This window comes from Cornus florida, unplaced genomic scaffold, assembly GCF_030987335.1.
Source record: "Cornus florida cultivar Cherokee Brave unplaced genomic scaffold, ASM3098733v1 CherokeeBrave_3.0.0_Hap2_Chr06, whole genome shotgun sequence".
NCBI classification, from domain to species: domain Eukaryota; kingdom Viridiplantae; phylum Streptophyta; class Magnoliopsida; order Cornales; family Cornaceae; genus Cornus; species Cornus florida.
In genome coordinates, this window is record NW_026775576.1 from 40,834,968 (window position 1) to 40,854,267 (window position 19,300).

The 19,300-nt window shown below is 36.1% G+C and overlaps 2 pseudogenes; one reads left to right on the forward strand and one right to left on the reverse strand.

The window, feature by feature from the left end:
- Positions 1–19,300, forward strand: part of LOC132313976 (cytochrome P450 71AU50-like) — a 69,103-nt pseudogene that overhangs the window by 16,815 nt on the left and 32,988 nt on the right.
- LOC132315400 (small nucleolar RNA R71) lies at positions 8,443–8,541 on the reverse strand (annotated as a pseudogene).

Sequence of the window (19,300 nt, forward strand, 5' to 3'; positions counted from 1 at the left end):
ACTATATTATCCTGCATTTTGAAATGTCAATGAAGTAATTTAATAGAGAAATTGATGCAACCTAGATAAGTAATAATCTCTATTGCTTTCATCAGGAAAACCAATTTTATTTTGGAATTAAGGCAAAACTGAAGCACTCTTAACTTTATGGATGATGAAAATTTTAGTTCAAATAATTGAAAAGAGTGATAAGTTTGCTATGCAATGGTAAAAATTCCTCCAGTAACAACATCACTAACACAAAAACAGAGTTACACAAACACAAAGAGGTCAATCATGGCTAAAAAAATTAAAGGCCTAAGTCATTGTTTATTTGATTCATGGGTTGTGTCTTTACTAAATATAATATGCAAGGTTCTGCCAAACTGCAAGCTACATCTATACCCACTAGTAAACACATTTAAGAGAAAAAAGACCTAAATAAATCAAGTATGTAAGCATACCATTATTTGAGAAAATAAAGAATACCATATTCAATTACTTAAATGTTATAAAAAAGAGAATTACAAATAGCAGGACCTAAAGATAAATGGACATAGGACGACATTTTTCATATCTACACAACAAGATGAGAAGAAGACTTTAGAGCATCAAATTTTAAAGCATTATCTCTGAAAGTGAATCAATATTTTCAATATAATTCCCTCCACATTTTTCAAGTCAGAAATCATTTAGTAATAGCAATTTTCAACTACAACAACTGCAAAAGAAAAAACCTTTTGTTAAGTCTTCCATACGGTTATTAGGCAAGTAAAACCATTGGTTTCATGGGGAAAAAAAATATGTAAATAATATTTTTACATCTTCCTTTTTTTAGAAGAATGGATGAATCAATTATAATTAAAGATAAAAACAATATTAGAATCTTTTTATATCAAACATTGCCAAAGCCCCACATTCAAAACAACCTTGACAATTTCCAAAAGAGCTAAGATCTCAACCTAAATAGCAATTTGGTGTCATCCAGCATAGAGAACCCAAGTATCTAATTTATCGAAGCGATGCTAGAATTGCCTCTACTTCATAATGGCCCATCTCAATTAACTCCATTATAGGAATTGCATTATCAAGTTTATGTTTCACCTACGCAAGATGCCTAAGGAAAAGAAGGAAAATAGACCTAACCTTTGGTATTTTTATGTTATCAATTCTTAGTAGACACTTCACTTTTTGAAGGTCAATCTGCTTTACATGATGCCATCAAAGAACCCAAGCATCCTTTCTTTCAAGGACTTTTAACAATCTCTCTCATCAATTGATTATGTGCCATGCTCCCATGGACTGCCCTGCCACCCATTGACCCCTCTAACAACAATATTAGGATCCCTATATATCAAACATTGCCAAAGCCCCACATTCAAAACAAGCTTGAGAATTTCCAAAAGAGCTAATATCTCGGCCTAAATAGCAATCTGGTGTAATCTAGTATTGAGAACCTAAGTATCAAATTTATCAAAGAGATGCTAGAATCGTCTATACTTCACCGTGGCCCATCTCAATTAACTCCATTATAGGACTTACATTATCAACGGACAATGTCACCAGAATTTTTTTTACAAATATTTTATTAGGAGTTTTTCTCTTTTCTTCAGTAAGGTAAAAAAGTAGTTTCATGAGTTGACTTGCTGTAAGTAATGTTTTCACCATCACAAAGATAAAATGAGTTAGTGAGCATTAAAAAATCATGACCAGAAAAAAAAATTAGCATCACCAAAATGAAAAGGACAAATCAAAACGAAAAGGAGAAACAAAGCATTGTAAATATAAGATATATACCAAAAGTATCCCCGAGGTAAGGAACCATACAGTTATACATCTAAAGACGCAGCACACAACTAGCCAAGCTTGAAACAATAATTTAGAAAGGCTATACACAAAATTAATTAATTTATAATTAATTAAATTTAAATCAGGTCAAATTTAAAAGTATAGAGAATCAAATAGGAACAAATAATACATAACATTAAGAACAGAATCAAAACAGATTCACAACTACTTGTATTCATAAAGTTTGTCAGCAAAGCAAGTGGAAGCTTCCTGACTATAAAGGGTAGTTAATTCAAACCTATACTAGATATTGTGTATGCCCAAATGCATTACCGACAAGCAAATTTACAGCTAATCTCCACATCCAAACGCAAATAATCTATATCTAGTATACTTAAAAAGTAACACATGATATAACTTGCTATCTAGTTAACTCTTTCAGTTATCATTTATGACTGAAGGTGGTCAAAATAATTCTCGAAATAGTACAAATTATGGACAAAGAAATATGCAGTCATAACATAACCACAGTATGTTCTTTGGGGAAAAAGTCAATGCAATTTTAATCTAAGCCAATGTTCAAATTATATAACCAGTCTAGTGATTCTATACATAACTTCAAAGTTGTACAATAAACACCTACTAAGCCAATGTTCAAATTATATAACCAGACCAATGCTTTTCAAATGAAGCAAGTACCCTTGTTTGTTGATCATATTGGATCACTAACCCAAAAAAAAATATTTATAGAAAAACAAAAATCATTCCTATATTTCCCAGCCACTTCTAAGTGTTAACAACATAGAAGATTTTTGGGGATAAGGGGTGACACGAAAATTAATATTAAAATGTCAAACCTAGATTTATGAAATGCCATTGCTTGAGCAAATAGATTTTTTTTGAAATATATTTATGTTAAGAGAGTAACAGCTTCACATAATGTAGCTAACTTAGCTTAGTCCAAATTCCCATCTTTCTCTCACAATCTAAACCATAAACTCCATTAACCACAATTCAAATTCAAAAATCAATTTCAAATTGCAGTCTGAAAAAAAAAAAAAAATCAAAACTCCTAATCATTATTATATATATGTGTATGCAGAGAGATAGAGACATAGAGAAGACCATGAAAAGTGGCAAATCTTCATGTTTAGTTAGATGATTTAAGTTCTATGAAAAAAAAAAAAAAAAAAAAAAAAAAAAAAAAAAAAAAAAAAAAAGGCTTTCATAACTTACATATGCTTTGCGAGCATCATCATTAATCCATCCAGTCCCTTCCTTGAAATGTGCATTCTTGTACATTTTGTTGGCAGGTCCTACGATACGATCCTCATTCTCTTCATCACTATCTTCATCATTTAAAGTAGCTTCCTTTTGTTTCTTCATTAATTATTTTTATATATTATAAGGTATGGTTGTTGAATGAAAAGAAAATAAAGAAATCTAAGTATAGTGTTAGATATTACATACCTCCTCATAATGCATTTTGGCAAAGGACTTTGACCCAGCATAATGTATCATATCATTCTTTAACCTGTTTTCTTTGTTCTAGGCACTAATTTCCTACAAAATAATTGAAAAATGACACAATAAATGAAGGAAAGAATGAAACGTTGAAATCTTTGGAAAGCGATATAAATAAATAAAAAATGTAGTAAACTTAACTTGAAATTTTTTTGACATCCACCTATTGCACAAGATCTGCCAGTCCTCGTAAGTTACTTCAAGATGTGTGTTGCGGCGTGCACTTTCTTCTGTTTCAAATTGGTTAAAATGTTCTTTCCAATGGTGCCTATACTTCCTATGAGCAATGGCTAATGAGTTATCTGCGCATTCCTTAGCTTTTGAATCGTTTTCACAATCAACTCCAAATTCTTCCTATAGTTTTTCACATGAATAAGCCATAAATAAATATCATTTTAAAGAAGGAAAAATAATAGAATCCTGATTTTGGAAAGTTAAAAAGGAAAAATTATAAATTATTTTTCATATCATCTAAATATACAAAGAAATCCCACACAAAGATATGCATTAATTAAGGCAAACCTTTATTTTACAATATAAGGACTGTTTATGAGATTTCGGAATCTTCAGCCAATTGTTATAGCATAGTGGAATGTAATCATGAGCAATGATCCCAAGCTCTCTCCCCCATAAATCTGAATGTTCCTCCACCGGTTTTGAGTAATTGTCGTTAAACTTAATCGGAATGATACCCCCATTGTACTTTTTGATTTTATATTTTTTTTTCTTTATAGCTTTTCCACGCTTCGGGAATTCTCTTGAAGAACCTGAAAAATAAAAGACATGAAAGTAACTTGTAAAAGTATTTTGAGACCTACTTTTAGTAAATTCAAAGACCAAGTGTAGTAGATGTAAATATTAGAAAATATCACCTTCCACTATTGGTTGTGGCTAGGATGATGCAGGAGCTTTTTGGGTGAGTTCATTGTTAGATCTCAAAGAGTGATGAGGTTCATTGGATGCCATGGTAAATTATAGCAAAAGGCGAATAAAATCTTTATAACGAATCAAAAAATCGATAGATTAGAGAGTAACAATTAAGTAAGAGGGAGAAGTATTAAAATAACAAGACAATAGAAAATCAAAAACAAAATCAATTATGGATACAATAGAATTGATGCATGTTGAATATATATGTGTATGTATAACTCTTTTAATTTCCTCATCCATGGTCCTATCCCATTAAATAGAAACATGAAATAATGTATTAAAATAGATGAAATTGTGTGGAAATACATTTATTAATTTTTAACACATTATTTTGTATTTCAATTATGTCGAAATGTGTTATAAACATATATATATATATGTAAGGAACATCTTTATTTTGAACACATTATGTACAACTATGTTCAGGATAAAAAATGTTATAGCCTCCCAAACAACCAAAAAATGAAGGAGCATAATAATTATTATTTTTCCTAAAGATAATATCTACCCGGATTAAATTCAAACATATTTATAAGAGAACCTTTCATTTAAACAAATTAAATTGAAGAAAATAATGAAGCTTAAAAATAACATCAATCAAAACATGAACAAACAATTCCGTATAAAATACAAAACAGAATCATATAGATCTGTCCACAGATTCAACTATATATCACAATGTTAAGACGAAGCCAAACGGCAACTACAGGCAAGAAAAATAGCCAAAGATATTGAACGAATAACCATCAACAAACACAAATCCAACCAAAACTACCTGACACCCCTAATAGTCAAGATCACAGGCTTGACAAAACAAGAGAAGGTATCAAAAACATCAACCCTACCAAGATACTACAACCAAGCTAGCACACAACCACATGAACTAACAAGATAAACAATCCTTAGCAGCCAAAGCAAGAATATCTTTTGGGACATAAACAAGAACCATATCTTGAGGAAGCAAACAATCCTTAGTTTGGCTTGTTTTCTTGCCAGGATGATAAAAAATAAAAAATAAAAAAAATAAAAATGGATGAAGCCAAAACCTAATAGATCAAAAACAAAAGCCTCATTTCCTAGTACTTCATTATCTAGATGTGATGAGCGCTGAAAAATGCTTATTTAAATCCCTTAAGCTTAGGCATTCTAGTACCTTTATCTATCTTACTTTACCGTTTTAAATTGATTTCGTAATATTTCCATTTTCAGGCACTTATCCCAAAAATAAGCTAACTCAGCCAAATAAGAGCTTAATTGAAACAATTCTGGGATTAAACAAAGAAAGGAGCAAAGTGGAGAACGAAAGAAGCAAATGAAGCCAAAGGTGGGAAGCAGAAAAGTTCGATCGATCCAATTTCAAGGTTCGATCGATCGAAAACTGATCGATCTCAGTACTTCAAGATAGATCCAAACCTTGACCCAAAGCATAAAATCCAAAGTTCGATCGATTCAACACCACCCTTCGATCGATCGAACACTTTTGTCCTTATTCAAATGATTGATCTTATCCACAGCTGTACCACCCACTAACCACTTTTATCCTTTTCCCAAAAATATCTCCCAAAATATCTCAGATTTGTCTTTTCCCAAAAAACTCAACCAGTTGGATCAATCCAGCCTCAGTTCGATAGATCTCAGCCAAGTTCGATCGATCCAAGTCCAAGGTTCGATCGATCGAACTTCCTCTAGTGCGAAAAAGTTAAAAAGCCATCTTGTTTAATCCGTCCTCTATCCAATCATTAGAGAATATTCTTTGCATGACCCCAGCTCATTTTGTGTGTCATTTGACCTACCTATAAAAGGAATATGATGCACTTTTTGAGCTAAGATACAATTCTAGGGATTATTCTCAAAGGAGGCAAGCTTAGAGGAGGAGGAGGCTAGAGATACCATTGGAGTTCTTCATCAACAAGGAGTAGATTTCTTCCATGGAGTTAGCCCTTAAGGGTTGGAGCAACATCACCATGAGTGGCTAGACATCCTCTTGGGGCTAGAGTTAGCCCCAAGCATGCTTTCTATATCTTAATCTTGTGTATTATTGAGGGATTAGTGTCGTAATTGATGTTTTAACACTTTGATATATATAGATCTTGATTGTTCAATGATTTATGTGGTTAAATGCTTCCAATTGATCATTTCATTCTATCCATATGTCTATGTATGTTAGAATAGATGCTCATGTGCTTGTCTCTAGATTTAGTGTTATTGATGCATGTCTATATGTATTGATGCTATAGATTTAGAGATTGTCAAAACATAGTACTTAATGGAATGCTCTTGTGATTTTCTTGATGGTTCATACTTATTCCTTGATAGATTGTGCCTCTCCCCTAGTTTATTTTCATGCTAGTAGTGTAGATGTAGTGTAGTGTTAAATGGGAGGATAATCCATTCTTGTTGTTTGATGATCCAAGCTTTTGAATGCAAGTAGCATATGTCTCTAACCTTGTGTTGTATTTGGATTGTGAGCTTAATGAAATGATTAATGACTTATTTTGATCTATTGTGCCTTTCACATGTTGTTTAGACAATATATGCTTCATTTCTTAGATATATTGTGCCTTTCACATGATGTTTAGACAATACATGCTTGACTAGCCATCCTTGCTTGTTGAATCAACCAAACACATACACACACCAATATTGCAACACACCATTTGCCCTTATTATTTATTTGTCAATGGTATAGAAATGCATTGCTTAGTGGTGATCTCTAAACCCCAAGACTCTTTTCTCTCTTATTTGCTCTTAATTGCATTATTTTGTTATCACTTAGTTTAATTTAGTTGCTCTCTAGTCTAGTCAACCAACCAACCAATTATTTTATCACTCGACCTACTAGCCCTAATAGCGATTCCATAACCTTGTTCGACCCTCACAATCCCTTGGGATGATCCCTACTCACCCAAGCTTTATTTATAATGAAAGGTAGTAGTGGCTTCTATAAATGTAAAACTCTTGGCCCTTGCCTAAAATTCACACTCTCAAACTTGATGGTAGGGCGGCAGACAAGTCAGTTTTTGGCGCAGTTGCCAGGGATTGATTGATTTGATTTGGCAACGTCGGATTTGTGGAATCAATTAGGATCAGTACTCTTTTGATCGTGTCTTTACTTTATTTTGATTTTTATTTTTAGTTACTTATTGTGTTGTTCATAATTGACTAGGTGCATTGTTAGAGAGGAAGCATGCAAAGGAGCATTCAAGCAAAGCAAAGAAAGTAAAAAGCTAAAATTAAAAAAAAAAAAATTTGCTAAGCTAAGCTTTAAATTTGGAGTTGAAGTGCTAAAGGACTTTTGTGAGACTTTCTTTACTCAATCCCTTAGTTAAATCGTTGGCCCGCGTGGAGGCTTGTTTTTAATTGTTCTTTGCATCATTGTTATTAAAGCATAGGAGTATGGGTTAAGTTTTTGTGGAAGAAGTCTAATGGCATTGTTGTGAAGGCATAGTGTTTGTCATTGTTTGTGTTCATTGTGTTTTGCATTGTGCATGCATGGACGACGTTCATTGAGACCAACTCTTGTCCCTCTTGATTTGCATCTTGAATCCATCGTTAGAAATCCTAGGGGAAGAGGAAGTTCAAATAGAACCAATCTATCAATGGATGACCATAATAATGATCATGTTAAGGACCTTGGTCACATAGACCAACAAGGTATTCTTCATCCAAATGTGCACAAAAAGAACATACAAGTACCATTAGGCATGCCTAGGCCATACATTCACCAACCACCACGACAACAAAGCCAAGCTTCCTATGGAATGCCAAGGCCAATGTATGCTCCACAACCTCCCATCATCAATCAAGGAATTCAAAACCAAGGTGTTCATGTTGCACCTCAAGTAGCTAATCCACCTCTTGCTTTAAGAGACCATTATGTGCCTAATGAGTATAGTGCACCTATATGCATCCAATTGCCTCCATTTAGAGCACATCATTATGAAATTAAGCCACAAATCATTCAAATGCTTCCTAATTATCATGGACTTCCAAGTGAAGAACCTTACAAGCATTTGATGAGTTTCTTGAAATATGTTCCACCGTAAAATATACGGACATGCCGAAAGAAGTCTTAAGACTTAAACTTTTTTCATTCACCTTAAAAGACAAGGCAAAGTATTGGTTTAACAATCTTAGGCCTTTTTCAATCACTTCTTGGGCAGAAATGCAACAAGAGTTCTTGAAGAAGTACTATCCGGTTTCTAAAACCAATGCCATGAGAACCTCAATTCGAGAATTTTCACATGGGGATGGAGAAACGTTTCATGAGGTATGGGAACGCTTCAATGAGTTGCTTAGGAAGTGTCCACATCATGACATGCCCAAATGGTAATTAGTTCAATATTTCTTTGAGAGCTTATCAGACAATTATAAAGGCTTGGTTGATGCTTCCATGGGTGGCTCATATATTGATAGGCATGAGGATGACGTGTGGCGTCTTTATGAGAGCATGAGTGAAAATTCTTTGCATAGTACATTATCATCCAAGAATGGTAGAAATTCACAAGGTAGGAAGAGTGTTGTCTTACATCAAGTCTACCATTCAAATGAAATAGCCGCCAAAATGAAGTCTTTATCTCAAAGATTTGATCAATTTTTTATTAACCAAACTCAGCGAACCAAGTATCTTCCTTCCCTAACGATTCTCATCGTGCATCAAATGAAACATGTATGACTTGTTCTAGTGTTCTTCATTCTACTTTTCATTGTCCTCATGGACAAGTGCAAAATGAACCAAATGAACAAGTCAATGCAGCTTTTGTGAACCAAGGGAACAATCCTTATGGTACTCATTATAATCCAAGTTGGAGGAAACATTCAAATTTCTCTTGGAAAAACCAAGGAGATGGCTCAAACCCTTCCCAAGGCGGTTTTCAAGGGAAGTACATTCCACCTCCACTTCAAAACCAAGGATCCAAGGTTATAGACCTTATCAATCACAAGGGAATCAATTTGCTAATTCTCATTTTCCCAACCAATCTTACTCCCAAGGAAATACTAGAAGTCCCGCCTTTAAAGAAAAAGTTTTGAATGCTTTGGGCACCTTAGAGGCTAACACACAATTGCTTCATTCTCACTCTCAATCTATTGTGAAGCTAGAAACCTAAGTAGGACAAATAGCAAGCACTCTTAATGCAAGAGAGAAGGGAAAAATGCCTATTAATGCCCCACTTAAGCAACAATGTGTTGTTGAAACCCATTCCTCATCGAAAGACCACACCATTGAACATGTTAATGCGATGACTACCTTGCGGAGTGGTAGGATTGTGGACAATCAAGTTGAAATGTCCAATGAAGAGAGTGAACCGGTGCAACCTCAAGTTGTCACCTGTCCCGTTTCACATCCCATTCCTCCTTCATTGCATATACATGATCTTGTGAATGAGAAAGTCTTGAAAAATGTGTTTGAAAATGAAGTTTTGAAAAATGATGTTGAAAAAGTTTTGCTGAAAAATTATTTAAAACAAAGTGATTTGAAAACTTCTTATGTTGAAGAGAGTTCAAAAGAAAATTCTGAAAAAGTGATTGAACCAAAAGTTACATTTCCGGATGTCTTAAAAGGATCCATTTCAAAAGACAAGCAAAAGGCAAAAACCAATGAAATTATGGAAATGTTTAGGCAAGTAAAAGTTAATCTTCCACTTTTGGATGCAATCAAGCAAATTCCGGCTTATGCCAAATTCTTGAAAGACTTGTGCACCCAAAAGCGGAAAAACAAGAGCCAAGCACTAAGAAAAGTGGTTTGGACCGAGCAAGTAAGCTCAATTTTATAACATAACACTTTGCCAAAGTTTAAGGACCCCGGTTCCCCTACTACTTCATGCATTATTGGTGATCATATCATTAATCGGGCACTACTTGACTTAGGAGCAAGTGTTAACCTTCTTCCATACTCGATTTATGTCAAATTGGGCCTAGGTGAATTAAAACCGACGTCGGTAGTTTTGTAACTTGCCGACCGATCCATTAAGAAGCCTAGGGGTATAATTGAGGATGTTTTGATTAAAATTAATAAATTCTTCTTCCCGGTTGATTTCGTTGTCATAGACACGGAATCGGTCCCCAATCCTAAGAGCCAAATTCCCGCTATCCTTGGTCGTCCTTTCTTGGCAACCGCTAATGCCAACATTAATTATAGGACAGTGATAATGAAGATCTCATTTGGCCACATGAAGGTGAAGTTGAATATCTTTAATCCTACACCCAATTCATTTGACAAATATGAAGGAGAGGTTAATGTTGTAGATAAATATCATGATCTTCAATGTCATGGAAATGAGCTTTTTTGTAAGACTAAAATTTCCAAAGAATCATCTTCAACCTTGCATTCTCAAAGTGTTGTTTCAAATTCTTGCTTTGAAAGGGCGTGGAAGGCTAAAGGTTGTGATTAGATAGACAAAAGATCAAAAGTTTCTTTTGAGCTTAATTCTACAAGTTCTTCAAAGAACCATTTGTTGGGTGGAGTTCAAAGCATCTATCACCCCAACAAGGAGGGGATGCATTATAAGATCTTTGATTCGGGCTAAAAGAGCCCAATGTCTTGCTAGAGACGTTAAAGACTAGCAAAAACATTTCGTAGGGTGTCAATACCCTATTCCTCCCCCATTTCTATCTTAAATTTCATTTCTTGTGAAGTCTAGATACTTGTTTTTGGTTCATATGCATTGATAGGAACTGTGATTAGGATTGCATGAATTTTTGTGTTGTAATTGAGCATTTTGCATAAGTTCGATCGATCTCAAATGAGAGTTTGATCGATCGAACTTCCACCTGCATCCAACATTTAGAAAAATTTTCTACCTGTATCCACCTGCATCCAAATCACCCCTCTGTCCCATTGTTTGAACTTATTCTTAGATCGATTAGGAGACCTTCGATCGATCCAACTTTAAAGTTTGATCGATCTCATGATTCAACACTTACAAAAATTTTGAGCCTGCATCAACCTGCATATTTCAGCTCTCTGTCTCATTGATCGAAACATTTCAAGATCGATCTGAAGTTTTTTTCGATCGATCCAACTTCAAAGTTCGATCGATCTTCAAGTTCCAACACTTAGCCAATTTTTTTGAACCAAAAACCTGCATATTTTTGCTCTCTGTTTGATCGATCGAACTCTTGTTCTGATTGATCTCAGTTTTCCATTTCATTGTTTGACTTTGTTTTGACTTTTCAAATTTCAAAAATCCAAAACTATTTTCATTTTTATTTTATTTTCATTTCATTTCATTTTTTTTTATTTTTCAAAAAGTTTTCAAAAATACAAAAGTATTTTAGTTTTTAATTATTATTGTTTGTTAAAAAAAAAAAATGAAAGTAAAAATCCAAAAATATTTTATTCTATTTTATTTTATTTTACAATTTTTAATTTTAATTCTAATTTTTAATTTTAGTTTTTCATTTTCCAAAAATTTCAAAAAAATACTTTGAGGAGAGTTCATCAAAGTTCGATCGATCTGAAACCTCAGTTCGATCGATCGAACTAATCGGGAAATGTTTTTAAAATAGACCTGGAGGATCTCAAGATTGATCATTTAGATCAATCCAACCCTCCAAACCTTTGCTTCCGTCGTCGCCGCCGCATCTACTCTCCATCTTTCTCATCTCCGGCGAGATCTCCAACGAGATCCAAGCTACACTCTCTCCATCCTCTCGGATTTCACTTCCTTCGTACCTTCTCCACTTCTCTCATCATTTTGAGGTAAAATCCAAGATCTCATCTATGATTTAAGCTTCGATATGATGCTTACATGCTTTATATGTTACATTCATGCTTTATACATGCTTGAATCTCCATTTTTGAAGCTTCGAAGCACTGAGTTATAGATATGTATATATGTTTGAATATATGTTTTATATATTTTTGATTCATTTTGGAGAATGGGCCTTCTACAGTGATGGGATTTGATGATGTGTTATGTTGTAATACCCCTAATTTTAAAAGGATAGTCTCGGTATTTTTATTTATTATTTTTATTATTTTTGGGTGATTATTTGGTTTAATTATTTTTATTTATTAATTTGATTTAATTGTTTACCTATGTGATAATGTGTTTAAATTGAATTAAGTAAGTTATCTTTTATTATTTAATTGGCATTTATTGTTTAAGTGTTTTTAATTATTTAATTGAGTTATTTAATTGGAATTAATTGGTTAAGTGTATTTAATTATTTAATTGGATTTTTTTTAATTTAATTATGGTTTAAGTTACAGTTAGCTCTGGGTTGCAATTCACGTATAGGTAAGCCGCAATATGGTAACAGAGATAGATTCATGGGCCGACTAGGCTTAGAATTAGGGCTCTATCTCTAATTGAATAAGGATTAGGGTTTAGGATTTTTATGCCTATATACATGGTTATAATTTGTATCAAGGGTTGGAAAAACCCTATTCACGTACCAAAGATACAGAGAGAGAAATAGAGAGCAGTTGTGGGAAAACAGAGTAAGGCTTAAGAGGAATTGTACAGAGAGGACCAAGGAGGTTGAGTAAGGATTAGAGACGGAGTTATAGGAAGCTTGACGGCGTTCAGAATTGCCAAAAAACTTAGAGACGACGCGGGGATTTCATAATTGAAATCACATGCAAATTCTTCTCTTTCTCCTTTTCTTTGGCTCGTGTTCTGTGCACCTAGATAATCTCTAGGGTTTAATCAATCAATAACTGGAAGATATATGTTTAATATATGTCATATGAATGATCTGTTTATGTTGAAAACCATTCTGTTACAGTTCATGCATGGCTCGTTATAGTTTTCTGTTCTTTAAGCATGTTGCTCTGTTGTAACTTTAGTCTTTGGAATTGTTTTTAATCTCTGTAAATGAACCATGGGGATGTTATTGGGATTGATATAAGATCCTTAGGTTCAGTGGTGAAGAGGAACAACGGGTTTGGAAGAGAACTGAAATTTTCTTAAACTTGTTCCAGTGTTGTTTTCCAAGCATGCTAGTTTAATGGTTTTGTTTAAACTCTGTAATTGTTTTCAAATTTATTGTAAGAAACCTTAGGGATGCTTCTAGACTCAATTAAGACTCAGAATATTAGTTTTAGAAACCAACAGAGTGGTAGGAATTGATCAGAGAGGGAGCAGACAGACTGAAACGAAGCAACGGGGACAGAGGCTCTCAAAGGAGGTGAGAGCCGGCTCCATGGATGTGGGAGCCAGCTCACACAACAAGTAGAGCTAGATCTAAGGACTCCTAGAGCCAGCTCTAGGTTGAAAGAGCCTGCTCCTAAAATTTAGAGCAGGCTCCCTCTTCAATTTACGGTTAATTTTATTTTTTTTTAGTTTTCTAAGGCACTGTTTGGTATTCTGGACACTGATTGAGCCTTTGGATGTTTCTAATGGATTGTGGGAATACTTGATTCTAAGTATGATTAAACTAGTTGTTGCATGGTTTAAGTCTCTAAGATAAAGGATGAAACAGTATAAAAGCGTATGACTTAGTACACTGTTATCGGATGGGATGAAATAAATTGTTTAGGTTAATTTAGCAATTTATTGGACTATAATAAGATTATAGAATTTATTTTAAATGCATGATAGAGTCATTGATATATTGGATTGGGTCTATGCATGCTTTAGATGCTAGTTGTGTAAACTATTAAACCGTAACCTGTAATTACATGGTTTAATTCTTGGATTTAAATTGTTGAAACCTTAAATACTTTTCTGTAATTATTTAGATAATGGTTTTGAACTGTAAATTACTTGTTCATTATGTATACATTGTAATTTACCTGGATATGGAGGATTGTATGCACCGGTATGGGACGGTGACATACTAGGGACGGTTTAGCTCAAAACGCCTAAACCTAACCTAACGGATTTAAGGAATGGATTTATAAATATTGAATCCTAATCTTGGTTAAGTCATATCAACTACAACTAAGTTGAGTGGCTTCCTGGATTAATGGACGGTAGTTAAGTCACATCAACTGAATAAATTGAGTGACTAACTAGTTGGTTTGTTGTATGTCAGTTTATTAAATATTTGAACTACATACCCTGGATTTGGACGGACTTTATATATATGTTTATGGTACCACGAGCTAAGCTTGAGTCTCAGACTTGTTGGTTAGGGTGCGTATATGCGGTGGATGCGTAGCTGGTTATAATAGGTTGAGGTGTACCCTATTAGGTCTAGGTACTCATGCCCACCTTTGGGTGCGTATTCGTATGTTGCCTTCTATTCAGGTTAAGACCCCTATTATAGACTAGTGAATGTCCCTTAGTGTGGATATATTTATACGTATGGACTAGATAGATATTGTGAGGTGTCTACGGTGTATCTGCGTATCGGGTCACTGTATAGATTGCAGTTAGATTAGAACTTGCTCGTGGGTTTGACCCATTCCTTTATTATTCTTTTTAGGTACAGGATGGTTCCAGCCTTAGAGCTTGATCGTGCTTGTCGAGGGCAGTCTCACATTCATCTGATTACGTAGGACTTCTCTCGATGTTTCTAGCATTATCTATTTTCAGTTTTCAGTTTCAGTTGAACTTTTGGTTAGGGGTCCACCAGTGGATTCCTAAGTTGTAACCTTGAAGTTTTGGAAGATTGGAGTTTCATTTTTCAGTTATACATGGAGGATTTTATTATTATTATTTCTTTCAGCTTTATTCTATCTTTATTGTTTCTTTTTGTCATCTGTGTTCGTTTTAAAATACTTTAATTGTTTAATATTTCCCTCGGGTTTGGGCCTGGGCCTGATCAACCCGTGTCTCGGATCCGAGGGGTATCACAGTTGGTATCAGAGCACTCCAGGTTCAAGTGTCTCTAGGATGTTTTGTATTAAGTCTTCCGCGTAACATTTCCTCTTGATTAGAGCTTAAGTTTAGGATTCATTGTATTCCTTTACGGTTCGTTTAGAGGTTACTGATGTCAAGTTTATTCTGTAATTATGGAATATTTGGCACTAGGAGGAGGATAAGGGCCGCGATGAAAGCAAAGAAGGGCCCAAGGTCGAGGAAGGTTACTTCGGTAATTCCCCTACGAAGGCCGATCAAGAAGGCGAAATTGGAGACCAAGGAGTTGATTCCAATAGGCGTTGCTTCGGAGTACAAGTCAAGGAATGTTTCTTGCGTGCGGGATTGGCCACTATACTGTGGACCTAACACAACTTCAGTGGTGCTCGAAGCTAAGCCAAGCGGAGAGGAAGACCCCGAAGAAGATCAGGATGGATGAGATACCGGAGCATCCGAGATGGAGGGCACCGGAGTTTAAGGATGACTGCTCTTTTAAGAGTACTTTTAATTACTAGTAGTGGAGGAGGTATTAGTAAGAAGGTAGTATGGATTTAATCACGTACATTAGGATTATGTTAAAGAACACCTTACGGTTATTTGTTTGATAGTTTTGGTTTGAAAAGTTCTTAATAAAGTAAATTTGTGGTTTTGGCTATCTCAATTTTGTTTATTGGAAGTTATGTTGTGATGTATACATGAATGGTTTTATTAAACTGTATTGGAATGTATACGTTGCGATAAGGAAAGGAAGTCAGTCACAGTAGGGTGATTGGTTTTTGGGCAAGCAAATAAAGTTTTGCTTATAGGTTCTTGTCTTACAATAGGATGATTACCAAGGAGTTATAAAAGAACTTGTGTAAACTCAATATGGTAGGTTTGGTATAGAAGAAAGATTCTCAAAATAGAGCGACGTTCTAACTCTGAGTAGATTTCGGAGTATTTGTTTATTTTACATGGTTTGAACCGTTGGGATTTAGGTTGGTGACACATGTATGCAACAGACCTCAGGGTATTTCTACACCTTTTTGGCAATACCGCCATTTTTCATAGGAGGATGGGCCTGTGACACTAGATATTGGTATACTCAGATTTCTAACAAATCTTTTGGTCCTGGACATGCACACGTATGACGTGATACTTAAGATGGATTGGTTATCACTACCATGCTCAAGTTATTTGTGTTGGAAAGGTCTATTGTGTTCACCATACCTAGTCAGGATATTTTACGTCATTGCTATGCCACGCTCTAGCAGGGACAATAACACCTATTTGTTTCGGGTAGAGTTCGGGTAGAGTAGGAGACGGAGGAGGGGATTACTGTATCTTTGGATAACATACCAATTGTACAGGATTTCCCGGATGTATTTCAGGAGATTCCAGGGTTGCCACCTAGTCGCGAGATCGATTTTGTGATAGATTTAGCTCCAGGCACTGCGCCTTTTGCTAGGGCACCCTATAGGATGGCACCAGTGGAGATGAGAGAACTGAGGGATCAAATTCAGCAATTACTCAGCCATGGTTTTATTCGTAGGAGTACATCACCTTGGGGAGCACCGGTTCTATTTGTGAAGAAGAAGGATGGTTCGCTTCGCCTGTGTATAGATTACAGGGAGTTGAACAAGGTTACTATTCGTAACAAGTACCCTCTACCCAGGATCGATGATTTGTTTGGTCAGTTATGGGGAGCCACATATTTCTCTAAGATTGATCTGCGTTCTGGGTATCATCAGCTGAGGGTTAGGGAGCAGGATATTCCTAAGATAGCGTTTCTCACGAGATATGGTTCTTATGAGTTTCGTGTTATACCGTTTGGGACGACTAATGCACCTGCAGTGTTCATGGACTTAATAAATAGAGTCTTCCAGGCTTATTTGGATCAGTTTGTTATTGTTTTTATTGATGACATCTTGATCTATTCTCGGTCGGAGGACGATCATGCTCGACATCTTCGCATAGTCTTGCAGACGCTTCATGAGCACCAGCTATATGCCAAGTTTGAGAAGTGTGAATTTTGGCAGCAGGAAGTGAAGTTTCTGGGTCACGTGGTGTCAGAAGGGGGGATAGCTGTTGATCCAGCCAAGGTTTCAGTTGTGGTAGAGTGGGGTTAGCCTGCTTCCCCTACCGAGATTCAGAGTTTTCTCGGTTTGGCAGGATATTATCGTCGGTTCATCCAGGGGTTCTCCAAGATAGCAGGACCACTCACTCATCTGACCAAGAAAGGTGTACAGTTCATATGGGATGAGCACTGTCAGCGAGCTTTTGATGAGCTGAAAAGGAAGTTGACTTCTGCACCGGTTCTGGTTACTCCACAGAGCGGGATAGAGTATCTTGTCTACACGGATGCTTCGTTGCAGGGTCTTGGATGTGTTTTGATGCAGGAGAAGCGACTGATTTCTTATGGATCTCGGAAACTTAAGCCTCATGAGCTTAATTATCCAACACATGATTTGGAGTTAGCAGTAATGGTCTTTGCCTTACGTATTTGGAGGCATTATCTGTTGGGTGAGTCCTTCAGATTATTTAGTGATCATAAGAGTCTGCAGTACTTATTCACTCAGCGGGAGCTGAATATGAGATAGCACAGGTGGTTGGAGTTTGTAAAAGACTATCATTTTTCTATACAGTACCATCCAGGGAAAGCGAATGTGGTGGCGGATGCACTCAGTCGCCGACGTGTTGGTAGTCTTTCTGCTCTATTCACTACTGAGTGGAATGCTTTGAAGAATATGGATGAATTATCAGATGCTTTTATAGCTTGCAGGGTGGTTACACCTTCCATCATTCGCAAGGTTTTACAAGCACAACTCACGGATCAGCAGTGCATTGACAGGGTTGTAGAGATAGCTTCTGGAGAGGTTCCATTTTAATATGTTGGGGCTAACGGAGGTTTGAGGTACAAGGGATGGTTAGTGGTACCTTCTGCTGATGATTTGAGGAAGAATGTGATGACTGAGACTCACCACTCTGAGTTCTCTATTCATCCAGGAGGCGATAAGATGTATCAGGATATGAAGTGGAAGTTTTGGTGGGCAGGTATGAAGAGGGACATTGCTCTTTTTGTTTCTTAGTGTAGTACTTGTCAGATGGTTAAGATTGATCATCAGAGGCCGCTAGGAGCTCTGCAGCCACTACCAATTCAAGAGTGGAAATGGGAGAGCATATCTATGGATTTTGTGGAAGGGTTGCCAAATTCTTTCAAAGGGCATAATTCCATATGGGTCATTGTGGATAGGTTGACCAAGTCAACTCATTTCTTGCCTATTTGCACTGATTTCACTTCGGAGCAGTTGGCAAGGCTTTACATATCAGAGATTGTGAAGTTGCATGGCATTCCATTGTCTATTATATCAGGCAGGGATTCGAGCTTTGTGTTTGGTTTTTGGAAGAGTTTTCAGCAGGCTTTGGGTACAGAATTGCACCTTAGCACTGCCTATCATCCTCAGACTGATGGATAGATTGAGAGGGTTAATCAGATCATAGAAGACATGCTACGGTCGTGTGTTCTTGACTTTAAGGGACACTGAGAGGATTATTTGCCACTTGTGGAGTTTGCTTATAACAATAGTTTCCAGAAGACTATTGGGATGGCACTTTTTGAGGCGTTATACGGCCGACCATGTCGATCGAACTCGTGTCTCAGATCGATCGAAGTAGTGAGATCGATCTCACTTATTTTCGATCGATCCAACTTTTGTGATCGATCTCACTTCTTTTTCTGATCGATCGAATTTCATAGATCTCACGCACACACTTCATTCATCATACCTTATGTTCATGCTATCTCATATATGCCCAATGCCTATGATATTCCACATTGGATGCATTTCATACTTACACTGCTTAGCATGCTTCACATCTTGCCACTTGTATAGATTCATGTCATCTATATGATTTGTCTATCTTATTTGACATGCATATTTCTATTTTGTGCTTTCAATTCTTAATTCTGGTACTAACTCCACTTGCAAGTTTTTAAATTATTTTTCAGGCTATGACTAAGCGAAAGACTGTTGCCAAGAGGCAACACGAGCCTCAATGACATATCAAACCACAGCTAGAGGAGCCAGCAGAGCCCTCTCATGCACAGGAGGAGCCAGTACAACTTACACCACCTCAGTCACCTGTTCATGAGGCTGAGGATGATTATGTTCCATTTACATCTGCATCTCCGCCTACATTTACACCATCACCATCACCACCACATGCTGGAGCTGAGCGTTCACCAGTACCATCTCCACCACACCAGCCAGCTCAGCCAGCTTAGGAGGGTGATAAGCCCGCGCCTAGATATGCGTATATGACAGTCGACCATGAGTCAGTGTTCAACA